This window comes from Anolis carolinensis, chromosome 2 (assembly GCF_035594765.1).
Source record: "Anolis carolinensis isolate JA03-04 chromosome 2, rAnoCar3.1.pri, whole genome shotgun sequence".
Taxonomy (NCBI): domain Eukaryota; kingdom Metazoa; phylum Chordata; class Lepidosauria; order Squamata; family Dactyloidae; genus Anolis; species Anolis carolinensis.
Window position 1 is genome coordinate 47,050,616 of NC_085842.1, and position 13,270 is coordinate 47,063,885.

A 13,270-nucleotide genomic window follows, 5' to 3' on the forward strand; every position below is an offset into this window, starting at 1 on the left:
GCTGCTAAAAACAACATATTAGGGCAAGGCCTAAGTAACCCTTAGGTACGTATAAATTTCTACCTGGGCTTCTCCAGGTTAAATGAAATGTATTTAGTACACTACACCAGCCATAAGAAACATACTAATCCTAAACCGAAATTATTTTCATATAGAGGAGATGTAGGACCGTCTTCAAAATATCAACTTTCTGTTTCATCTTGTGGCAAGGCATTTGAAATTTTTTACTTGTGAAGATCATATAACTTTGAAAAAAGAAAAGAGAATATGGTTTTTATGCCTTCTTTCTGCTTGGTCAATTGTAGGATTACTAAAAATGATATCACCAAGAATTGAGGTAATTTTGTAAGAACTTTAAATAGTCAGAAGTTTCATTTGACTATTTCCTGTTTGCTAATTTCTCCAAAGTTTGTCACCGCCATCCCAAATTCTGCAGCAATTATTTTTCCCATAAACCTACTTTTACCTAAATACGTATACATACAATGTAAGAAAATATATTAGTTTTGTTGAAACAGAAAGTTACCAAGACATGTTTACAGGTTTACTACTACCACCACTTCCTGATAGCTAAAAGAAAAGAAAAATGAAATAGATATATCTGTTTCCGTCCATTTCAAATCTATCTACTCCCAATCAGTTTCCAGATGATATTACTTCTGGCTCTAGGAAAGTTAATATTACCGCTAGACTCAAAGTGTAAGATTCATCACTCAGAGTTATCAATTGGCAAAAGAAAAGAAACTAGATGAAGTATATATCCACATTACTTTCTGTTTTAGAGACAAAAACAACTCTTAACGATGAATGTTAATTACGTTTCCTGTGATCATTTTCTTTTATTTGAGACAGAAAGGGGGGTGTCACCCTATGCCTCATTTGGCTTATCTTTTTTTGCTCCTATGTGACATCCCATATTGTCTCCACATTAATATATTAGATGACACATATTCAATCTGTGTCATGGCTCTTCTGACCCTTAAGAACCCGCCTTTGGTATTTAAGACTTCTGAGGATTCTTCAGTTTCTTTTCTGCATCCCAAGATAGACAGGTTCACATGGGACTGCACATGCCAGACAGATACAAGAGGATTGGAAGGATGGACAAAGCAAACAAGACTGCCCTCAAGAGAAATACACACTTCAGAATAGTAATAAAATACTGCAATATCTAGAAAAAGTATTCCAGCTACACAGATAATATTTGATTCAATGTTTAGCCAGACTTGCACCCAAATTTATGCTGAAATTGCTCTAATCATCTATTCCATATTCTGAAATTAAATACAACAGGCTACTTAATATAACACAAAATGAAGAAAGTGCTACAGAAGTCTATTACCATTTTGTCTGTTGGAAGAGGTTTCCTTTAGAACATTTTCTGCTTGAAAACTTTATTGAGCATGCAACACTGGATAAGACTAGCATTGTTCTTATGAAGGTAAAGGGGAAGTTGACAGTAAGTCCTCTTTTCATCAAAGTGGCTGGAGTTACAAGAAATTAATATCATACAACAAAAATGCTGCAAACATGCAGCATATATAAGAAATTTAATCAAGTCTGCAGGTATCACAGACATCTCAAACAGATATACTTGTGATAAATGCTGTATCTTTTTAAAAAAAAATCTACTGACTCAAACACTCTTGACTGTTGCTAATTTCTTGCCTCTCAATTTGAAGTACAGTAGAGTGAGTTTTACATGAACACAATGATGTGTTTACTAATTAATTTCCTTTTTCTGTCTATTTCCTCCATCCTACCTTATGAAACAAACGAATACAATGACTTCTCAAGATTTTAAATATATATTTGGTGCTTTTACAGATGTTAACACTGGGGTGTTTAGCAAAAACAAAACTAGTATCCTTGAACCGACAAACCAAAAATACCACAGAACTTAATGGCAAGTTTCACTCAATAATTTATTGGCTGGCTGCATTAATTTCCTGCATCTGATCTGTTTCTAATTCTAACTGCTGAATTTTGAATTTGGAGCCAGGAAGTATTAAAAAAGGATTTTAATGTTTGTGGAACTCTGTATTAAAGAAATATAAAATTATCCAAAAGGAAGGAAATCAAGGAGATATATGTTATTTCAATATTGGTATATGTTCACTGACATTACACTTATGAATAAGGATGCTTATTTGAAAGTAAATCCTGGTGAAATTAAGGGGATTCACTTCCAAGTAAACACAGAATTGGTCTGCTCATTTATATGCTTGCCAAAAGTGTGTTTTTTCTGTTGTTTCCTAAAAGGGCAAGAAACAACATTTGAAATACATAATCACAAGTTTTGATTTTTTTAGCACAGAAAAAGTCCTATTTGACCATTAAATGTCACATAAAATAATATATTAATATATATTAAAAGATAAAAGGCACTGAAGAATAATAAAAGCTGTCCAGATTTTTTAAATGCAAGATTTTGACAATAAATTGTACATTTTAAGTATAATTGCTTCTTTATAACACATATACTTGTACATTTGAAAGAACACAAAGTGAAAATCATAAATTACATACTAACTCCAGCTGTTAAATATTGGCATTTAGTCTTTTTCTTCTTTTTTCTTTATTTTTTTAAGAGGAAAAAAAAGGTTTAAATCTGTTTCCTCAAACCAAGGAAATGTGGAAAAAGGCCATCCTGCCAGTGGAAACATTCAAAAGCAGAAAGCTCATGCTGTGGTTTCTTGCCGAGGCAGCAAACTTTTCTCAAAGGGAAGTGACGGCCAACTCAAATACTGTTTGCTTTCACACCCAAGAACAAACTGTGTGCATGGGGAAGGCTTCCTGAGGGCTCAGTGCAGCTGGACCAAGCTGAATAAAGGTAACCAATGTCACAGCTACTGTACAGTTGTTCTCATTTTTCTATCAGCAAGTTAGCATCAATGGAAACAAAGCATTATCCTCAGAGCCCTCCCCTTTTCACAAAAGGCATTAGATGCTATCTGTTAGAGCAAATCCCTTTCTAAGGTTTGAAAAACCTCAACCTGAGAACACGCTAGAACCTACCCTTCATCAGTTTAACAGTAGAGGCAGGTCAACCTCAGAGTCACTTCTACAGGATGATGAATTTAGGTATCTCAATGCAGTGTGGAACAGAATTGTTTTCCAAAACAGGAAATGCAAAGGGAGGGTTTCGTTGCAACCTTACAAATTAAAGCCAGAGAACACTGCCAACATAAACATAATTACTGGGAGGGTTCAGCTCTGTGAAAAACCTGGCTCAAGCTCCCATTACCACCATTTTATATGGCACACTCCATCTCAGCCAGAATAATGAGTTCTTTACTCACTTGAGTAATTAAACGAAGGCAAATGGGGCTCACTAATGCAAGGAGAAAAGCAACGGCAATATTTTGCAGACTGTTTCTATGTCTATGAGAATGAACATCATTTAGCCAAAGAAAATGTCATCTTACTAAGGAATACGGATGCAACACATAATGGAAAGAGTACATTCCTTTCAAAAGCAAAATTAAGATATGAAATGGTATTAGAAAGAATTTTGTTTTGCTCTAAAAGGAGCCTTTGGAAATCAGACTGTAATACCAATCTAAGATAATAGTAGCCTCATCTATCAATTCACTCTGAAATCAATAGTTAAGCTATTTTGAAATACAATGTAGGCAGGGATGAATGAAAGAGCCTTACATCTAAGAAGGAAAAAAAACCCTTAAATGTTATCAAATCCTGCCTTTCCTTTCTGAGCCAGCTGGCACTACCAGAATCAAACACAGTTAATCATTTTAAGGAAGAATCTTTTTCAAAGTAGAAAATCACACTGTTTATTCCAAAACTCCTACTCAATACTATTTTTTTCAGTGTACAGTGCCTAGTACAACATACTGAAACGACATGAGACATAAATATATGTTTACAGAGGAAACCACGAATCTGAAGCAATGTGGAATCCTACCCTGTATCTGACTATCCCAATATATGCTCAAACAAGGCTTTTATACATTTACAGTACCACCTAGACTGAATTACCTATGCTCAACTACAGCCTTGACACATTAAGCAGCCTACTGGCTTCCATGTGCTATTAAAGTAATTTTTTTAAAGTTACAGTTTACATAACCAGATTAAAGCATGTCAAAGTAAGCGTTTAGAAGCAATCATCTCTCTTTCTGAATCATAAACTGCAGGGGGAAAATCCCTATGATTCCTTGAAGACTAGAGTCATTCAGAAAACAATGTCTTCCCCGGTGCTTCTCTAATAACCGATGCTGTGTTGTTTGCTCCTTTAATCACTTCCTACCTTGTCTGGTTGCTGGTGTAAACCAACCAGGAGCACACTCCCGTCTCTTGCTTTTTCAGGCCACAATTCTCCAATGTTAGGCTGCTGCCAATGTCCTTGCAAGCCAACAGAAAACAGGCCACAAGGTTCAAGTTAACTGCAGAGTGTTACTACACTGAACATCTGGTCATGAATGAATGGATTGCCCACTAACACTCTGCACTGGGAAGCTGATGAAAAATTCAACATTTTCCTTGTTGGCACAGTTGTTTTGGACAATTCTCTAGAGCTTCCTGAATTATATGAAGAAAATTTCACTGCAGCCATCTATATCTGCGAGAACAGCTGGTGTTGAAAGGGATCTGCTGCTCTCTGTGTGCTGGGGGACCTCCTGTTGGATCATGATACTTTTGCTACATTTGTCCTTGAAAACGTAGCCCTACCTTTGTGGTAACAGTTAAACAAAGTGACAGGGAGGCTTCTCTATAGCTGCCTTCAGCACTGAAGGACAGAAGAATAAACATATATGAGAATAAAGGGGGAAATGCTGTATGGCTGATAGTCAATCAGCACAATATACATTCCTGTAGCAGGTAGTAAGAGTTCCCTAGTAGAATTATGGTAAAGCATTTCTTTATGATAAGCATAACTGTACGTGTCACAATCCTCCGACATATATTCTTCTTCTTAGCACTCCTTTCCCTTAGTTTTTGTCCCAACACATAGCTATCTTTATCCTGAAAATCAGTCTCTCTCTCTATTACAGAACCAAGATTAGAACAGCGGAGCCTTTGCTGCATAAAACATCATGAGCATAATCGATATCTGTATTACATGATATGCTTTATTAAGCTAAATTGCCCCAAATCTTTGAAAGCAATATTAATTTCAACAGGGAAAAATAAAAGTCCGTAAAATGTAAAATATTTTAAAGGAGTTACCTTTGCGATAAGATAATAATAATAAGCCATATACTGCTCTCCCTTTCTCTCTCTTTTTTTAAAGGAAGTGGTAAACTTAAGTCATGCTAAATTTAGGCTATTATCTATGCAGCATAAATTTCACTTCTGTGTATAAATGCTAACTTGCATATTTCTCCATGGTAACTAAACTATGATTAAAACAACAGTGAAACCAGCCTTCAAAACCACCTGTTTAACTAGGAACAATCTAATTTACAAAAATACTTAAACTTCAGACATGTCATGGGAATCTAAATCACGTTTTTCCCAGCTGAAAGCCTTCTTTTCTATGATCAAATAATTGTAAAATACTTGGCTTTGGTTGGTAATCATTCTTCTTTTAAAATAGTGTAATTTCTCCACACATTGTTCAGCTGAACACAAGTGGTATTTAAGATTATAAAGAATAAGACTCTAATAACCCTTTCCAAAAAGGAAGTTATTTTGCTCCTTTGAAAGGATTAATTTACCTAGACTGTATCTTTTTTAAAGAAAATGACACAAATGAAAGAAATGGGAGAAACCCTGAAACTAAATTCTCATTAGATATGGTAAAATACCTTCAAAACCCATCTTTCTCTTGAGATATCCTTGCAATTTACTAATGAAGAAATGACTGTTTTTATGGGTCAAATTAAAGAAATAATTAGAATATAGCCAAGGATATCAAAAAGTTAGGCCCAAGCAATATTTTCTTATTTAATTATAAAGCATAAAAGTAGATTTAAATATAAATTACACTATTTAAAGACCGAGAATGCTTCAGTGGAAATATAATCACATCTTATACATAGTATGAAGCACATGAATTATATCCATGACACACAGCTTTAACAATCTTGAATTTAGAAACTGTCGTTCTTTGCTCATTTTCACATCACATTACATTGCAAAAGAATTTGGGTGTATTCACACTGTAGAATTAATACAGTTTAACACTTCAACTGCCATGGCTCAGTGCTGTGAAATCATGGGAGTTGTAGTTTGGTGAGGTGGCTAAATATCTTGTGAAACTACAACTCCCATGATACAAAAGCATTGAATCATGACAGTTAAAGTGATGTGAAACTGAATTAATTCTACACTGTAGATGCTTATTTTGATTCTGCTATTGATATAATTCAACCTTATCTCAAATATCTATTCCATTGATCCCACTGGCATAGTACCTTTACTGAAAGGTAGTCAGGGCAATGTACGTGTTTCTGACATAGACACTCTACAAAGAAGGTTTGGGGATTTGAAGACAAGTTTCCTTGATCAATACAGATGAACATAGACAAAATCTCAGTTTATTCTTCATTTTCCAATTTAAAAACAACTGTAAACATATGCAAACTATCCTATATGCTTATGTATAAGTCAAGAAATTTTAGTTAAAAAATCAACCCAAAATACCTAGATAGAATTATCTACAGATCTATTATGGTACTACACCTTAACTCTCATCAAAAAAGGAACTATAATCTTCTCTGAGTAGAGTAGTGAAAGGTAAGAGTTTAGTTTCTTCCAAGAGAACTAAAAGAAGTTCCAACCTCCTCTACCCTCTCTGCTGTGGTGCCGTTTCTGGCCTTTTGGAATGTTGGTCAGGAAAATGGTGGTCCCCTGAGATGACATTGGTGTTTTCTCTTCTCTGTTAAAGGACACTCGATTTATCCAGAGGTTGAATCAATTTATCCAGAGGTTTTGGCTTCAAAACCTGCTCTATAATTATACATGAGGATGACTTACCCAGAAGTACTGTATATACCAGGCATGGGCAAACTTCGGCCCTCCAGGTGTTTTGGGCTTCAACTCCCACAATTTCTAACAGCCTACTGGGAGTTGAAGTCCAAAACACCTGGAGGACCGAAGTTTGCCCATGTCTGGTAAATACAGTAATTTACTTGACTGGGAAATAAGATGTGTTGGTGATACCATGGACTACAATCAATAGGTTCCACTTCTGAGCAACCTGCCAAGCAGTTGACGCTAAATCATGTCCACATTTTGAGAATAAAAAATTCTTCTTTCATTCTATCTCTGGCACATGTCATTTAATTACTATAGTCCCTTATTTACCTTTCTATCTAACTGACATCATTTATTAGCACAGTTTTGGTACAATATTACTTATAGTTTTAAAGAAAAGTAAAATGCATCAAAGGTATCCAAACATCTGATTTTTACAAAAAAAAAACCCTTGCACTGAATATAACATGAATCAATGTTAATAAAATGTTATTAGAATTATATGCTGGCTAAAATATGTTTTAAACTTTAACTAAAATTTGATATATTATTTCCAATATTAAGGACCAATCCATCAAAACGTTCTCACACAGGCACACACACTGAAATGAGAAGAATTTGTACAAAAGTACAACTTCAGCAGGTCCTACTCATGCCAGGAGGGCAACTATAAAATAATTTCATGGATAGTCTCCTTACCATCCACTGATCAGCCTCGTAACTGACATAAGCACATTCAGAAATCAATCACTTGGGGAGCAGATGTAACCCTGTTACACTAATTAAACTTTGTTTTGCATCAGAGTCCTGCATTTGCAGTGTGTGTACAGTATGTAAATTATACAAATTACAAGAAAAGTTGATTAGCGTAATTCAAATCTCAGTGCAGTTACTAAATTTAACAATGAATACAAATTATACTCAATCAGTTCATTGCTACAGGGTAACTGTACAACACGTACCGCCAGATTCAAAAGAAACATCAGCTAAAAACGAAATATGATGTTCTGATAAATGAATTAGCAATGATCTATTCCCAAACGAATATCGAAGGTAGATTAAGGTAGGTGGTTTTCATTTTTATTTTTGGAACTCTTTACTACCAAGTGTAATAGAAATAGCAAATCTTCAGTTTTACACTGAGCTATTCCATAGCTATGAAATTACATGGGCATTTATTTGCTACTTCAAATACATATTTCTGACATACAGTTTTAATGAAAAATTTTGCTTGTCCTGCAGCATAACAGGATTTACAAGGTTTGCAAGAAATTAAATCTATATATGTTACTCAGATATTACCAATGTGATGGGGGTTTTTGGGAGGGATAGGGAGTGCTGCCTTTTGTATTTAAACACAGTTGCACACTGAATAGAAAAACCATAAACACTAAGACCAAACATATATCATATGCAAATTAAACATCCCAACTCATTTCTATTTTATTTTTGAGGGAAATGAGAATAACCTAAACCAGGGGTCCCCAAACGAAGGCCCATGAGCCGGATGTGGCCCTCCAAGGTCATTTACCTGGCCCCCACCCTCAGTTTTAGACTTAGGCTCGCCCAAAGTCTGAAATAACTTGAAGGTACACAACAACAACAATACTAATTAACTTGGCTGTCTCATTGGCCAGAAGCAGGCTCACACTTCCCATTGAAATCCTAGTAGGGTTATGTTGGTAAAAAAATATTTTTATTTTAAAATATTCTATTGTTCTTTCATTGTTGTTGTTGTTGTTGTTGTTTTGCACTACAAATAATACTTGTGCAGTGTGCATAGGAATTTATTTGTATTTTTTAAAAAATGATAATTTGGCCCCTCAACATTCTGAAGGATTGTGGACCGGCCCTCTGCTTAAAACGTTTGAGGACCCCTGACCTAGACACAGTAGTCCAGTCATGGATGGCTTCCAGATTAGACTACTATAATGTGCTCTATGTAGGGCTCCTGAAGACAACTATCACCGTAGTGGTGGATCTGCTCCAGATTAAGTCTGAATTTAAGGAGATGTGAACCAGACCATCACATAGAGAGACTATACATCAATGATTGCCAATATATTTCTAGGCTGCATGCAAGATGAAGGCAATAACATTCAAAGCTCTAAATGGCTTGGGACACCAAACCAGAAGGAGAACCTCTTCTCATACATACCTATACCTATACCTATATCTATAACTATATGTGTGTCCAGAGACTGGGGTCTGCAGGAGGTATCTTTCTGTGTCCCCACAGTTTGGACGCCATAGTCTTTGAAGATATGGAGGTTCCACTTATGGAAAGCCTTCCTCTATGAGGCCCAACTGATACCAACAGTAATGTCATTCTAGCATTAAATAAACCCAATTCATTAAAGACTTAACCTAGTTTATTTTATCAGAATCTGTGCTGCCCTCCTGCTGCCAACCTACCGCTCATCCTCCCCCTCAGGTGCCCAACCCCTCTCCCCCCATTTGGGCACTCCATCTTTAAAAGGTTCACCATCACTGGTATAGGATGTTCCCGAAGGAAAGAACCATTGAGAAATCACTATATCTCTGCAACAATGAACCACTCATGAATGAAACTCTTAACACTTGAAAGGGTGGAGCAGTTTCAAATAATTTTCACTAGACACCTCTCCTAGCTCACAAATAGCCCCTAATCTCAGTCATTTCCAAGACAGTGACCCCCACAACATGACCTAATAAAATCTTCTCCGTCTATAGAATAATTTTTGATTTGTTTCAAAATAATTTAAAATGATTAGTAAAACTTGATTAAACCATTGTAACATTTTGTGTAATTGTAACATGTTGCCACCATCAAATACATTGTTTTGAAATTGGATACATCATTTTCAAATACCCTGTATTTTTATTAATTAAAAATGCTAGAATTTGTTGCTAAGTCACCATATGATGTGACTTCCATATGTTTGAGTAAATAAATAAAACAGTCTCAATAAAAATCACAAAAGATCCAATCCATCATTCCCCAAGCATAGTGTAAAGATTTGCATGAATATCTACACTAGGCCATTCTATATACTCACTCCATGGTTTACTGAAAAGCTTCTGAAGCCATCCTGCATGGCTGTAGGCACAATTTGAAATTATTATTATTATTATTATTATTATTATTATTATTATTATTATTATTATTACTATTACTATTGCTATTATTATGTTAGTTTATACCCTGCTTTTTATCTCTAAAAACGAGACTCAAAGCAGCTTAAAACCAATCAATACAATTTTAAACCCAAAAATATACATTAAAACATTAAAATAGAATTAAACATTAATGTTATTAAGAATAAACAGTTTAAAGCCTTAAAACTGATTCAGAGCTAAACATCTGGCTATGTCTCCATAGCAAGATGCAAAATAATGACATCACTGCTAAGACTTTCAAAAGTTGCCAATAGGTTTCAGTACTAATGTCAGAATTTCCCTTCTGGTTACAGGGATGGAGATAGACCTGCCTGCTCTTCGTTACCTCCCAGGACTGTGCATGACATGGGATAGCCCTTTGGGCAATGTGGAGAAAGGGAATGCCAGTTCCTACAGCATACACTCCTCCCCCAAGAACATCCACACATATAGGGGAACATGTAGATGTCCCTGACAGGATGCTGGCCATTGTCTGTTGTTTGTCTAACAAACAGAGCCATGTGGTGCATTTCCTCCAATTCTTATATTTCTTCAATATTAACTATGGAATCTACAAAGTTAAGTGAAGTCACTAGGAAGATTGATTAATTAATAAAGCAATGAGTTGATCAATGAGTAAATCTCAAACATCACGAAGCAGGTCCTCAACTAGAATGCATTAGGACAAAGGCTCAGTTTAGATGCTTATAGACCTAAATGCAATTACCATATATACTTGAAGATAAGCCGAGTTTTTCAGCCCTTTTTATGAGCTGAAAAAGCCTCCCCCAGCTTATAATCGGGGGAGGTCAAGCCAGCAGTGGAGCCTGAAGGCCATTGCTTGCAATATATGATATATTTATCTCTCATCTTACCCTCTCTTATCAGTGTTTACTTTTCCAAAGCCTCCTTAACCAAGGAAATGTTTTGAAAAGGGAAATAAGTCTTTGCAAGTCAGGAAAAAGAATATATGTATTTATACCCATTAATTTTAAAAAAGCATTTCCCCCTGAAATATTATTTGTTAATCTCTGCTACAGATATATAGGCATTTCCCCCCTGCAAGCCTTTGCAATCCCTATGTACCTAAATATTTGTATCTATCTATATTAATTTTATATATTAATTTTTCCCTCATATGTTTGCAAGTCTTTGCAAATCTTATATGCATATAGAGATTTCCATGTACCTGTATATCTGGATCTATGTGTATACATTATTTAATATGTAAATTTTCACCTCAAATGTTTGCAAGTCTTTGCAAATCCTATACAGATATAATTATCTATATAGAGAGAGATGTCTAGATAGATAGATATATACATATAGATATATAGGGCTTGTACATATTGCAGGAGGGAAATGCACATATATAGAGAGAGGATTTTCAAACATTTCAGGGGGAAATACATATGTGAAACTAGTAAATATAATTATAGATCTATATCTAGCTCTGCATTGTTTATGTCGGCATTGAATGTTTGCCTGTTACTATGTTGGAAACTGGCCTGAGTCCCCATGGGGAGATAGGACAGGGTACAAATGAAGTTTTTGTTGTTATTATTATTATTATTATTATTATTATTATTGTTAATACCATATTGTTTTTGTTGAACCTACTTTTCCACTTACAGAGCTAATTTACTGTTTTTCTTTGAAATATGGTAAATATTCAAAAATCTTTAACCTACGGGTGCCTCAATATAATTTCATTGGGATCTATTTTCATTTTGAAATTTACCAGTAGCTGCTGCATTTTCCACCCTCAGCTTATATTTGAGTCATTAAGTTTCCCCAGCTTTTTGTGGTAAAATCAGGTGCCTCGGCTTATATTAGGTTCGGTTTATACTCGAGCATATACGGTACTTCTGGAAGTGTACAAAATTGGAGTTATAGGAAAGCATGATTTGTAACAATCAATAACTGTACATTAGAGGAGAGATATAGCTACCACAATCTGTGCAATTGTGCCAGCTGAGTGTCCATACTTCACATCAAGGCACTCTCCCATTCAACCAACTCAACTCCTCTATATATTCTCTATCACAGCACAATGCCCATGAGAAATCTGCCATTTCAAGATCTTTCCATGCAGAGTCAATGATTTTCAGAGGGGCAACACCATGTTAGTATGTTGGAAAACAAGAGGATTTTTAGCACTTTAAAGAAAAAAATTATTTGGCACTAGTAACTGTGGACTGCACATCCACTTCACCAGATGCATAGTAGAGTGTTGTGCACAAAACTACACGCCAAATTATTTTTATTCGTCTTGAAAGTATTGGAAACTTCATCTAACTAAGCAAAAGCAAGGATCATAGAATCATAGAATCCTGGAGTTGGAAGAGACCTCATGGGCCATCCAGTCCAACCCCCTGCCAAGAAGCAGGAAATCACATTCAAAGCAAAAGGAAAAGTTCAAATAGGACAGATATTCAAAGCAAAAATCTCTTCCACAATATTTCCAAAATTAATGAAATATGGGTTGTAAATAGTGGCGTTTCAATTGTTTTACCTTCCCTTTATCCCCTTTGGGGATTTTATTGGTTTTATACTACACCATCTCCTTCTGATATTTTTTAACATCCTAGGGATAATAGCAGCACAGACATTGAAGAAAAATTCTTAATGTGATATTTCCTCACATTTTTATCCCTTCATTTGTCTAATAAGCTCATGCTGGCTTCAATTTTTGCTTTCATTCATTTCTAATTTTATCCTCTCAGAAATCCTGAGAGGTAAAATGGGCTGCTGAGCCAGTGATCCATCCAGGGTCATTCACTGTGCTGTGGCTTGAACCCTGATTTTCTACATGCAAAATCCATCATTCTTTGCATGGCACCACAACAACCACAACATTGCAAAATGATTTAGGGTTTGAAACAAAAGACATCTGTTATCCCATCAACTACAACAGTGGCTTTATAATAATTATTATTGTTATTGATATTATTTAAATTTGCATAACATTGTACACAACAGCAAAAACAACAAACTAGTTTATATGTTCGGATAAACAACCCTGTCCGTCACATCAAGAACCACTGCCTCTAATGTTCAGATATTTCATTCCCATTTCACATCACTCAATTAAGTCTTTCTGTATAAAAAAGCTTTTAACAACCACATCTGGTCTTTAATAAATCACTGCACTTTGTCTTCCTGCCAAAACTCCTCCTTTATCTAACTT

At 35.3% G+C, this 13,270-nt stretch overlaps 1 protein-coding gene across 13 annotated transcripts in view; it reads right to left on the reverse strand.

The window, feature by feature from the left end:
- Positions 1–13,270, reverse strand: part of foxp1 (forkhead box P1) — a 702,210-nt gene that overhangs the window by 478,411 nt on the left and 210,529 nt on the right. The window contains exon 1 of one of the 13 annotated variants that reach the window (XM_062973814.1): positions 5,191–5,417. The exons of 11 other annotated variants lie outside the window; for them this stretch is intronic. The gene's annotated coding sequence lies outside the window, so the exon portion shown is untranslated. Of the gene's footprint in view, positions 1–5,190; positions 5,418–13,270 lie in introns of those variants that run through there. One more of the 13 variants, XM_062973819.1, reaches the window with a different exon arrangement.